Below are 256 nucleotides of genomic sequence, written 5' to 3' on the forward strand. Positions count from 1 at the left end.
CCCATCTTCTCCTTTTAAGCCCACCCCCTTCTCAGACGCCCCTCCCACACTCCGTGCACTGTAAACATGAGAAAAACAAAGCCCAAGGAAGAAAACAAAAACAACAAACGAGGAAACCCCCCTCCCGCCTCCCAACCTGGGTGAAAAATTATCAACTTTTTTCACCGTAAACAGGATTTGGCTTTTTTTTGTTTGTTTTTCACCTCTGATTTTTTTTTCCTTTTTCTTTTTCTCTTTTTCACTCATAAAGACGGGA

This window comes from Mastomys coucha, unplaced genomic scaffold (genome assembly GCF_008632895.1).
Source record: "Mastomys coucha isolate ucsf_1 unplaced genomic scaffold, UCSF_Mcou_1 pScaffold13, whole genome shotgun sequence".
Lineage (NCBI taxonomy): Eukaryota > Metazoa > Chordata > Mammalia > Rodentia > Muridae > Mastomys > Mastomys coucha.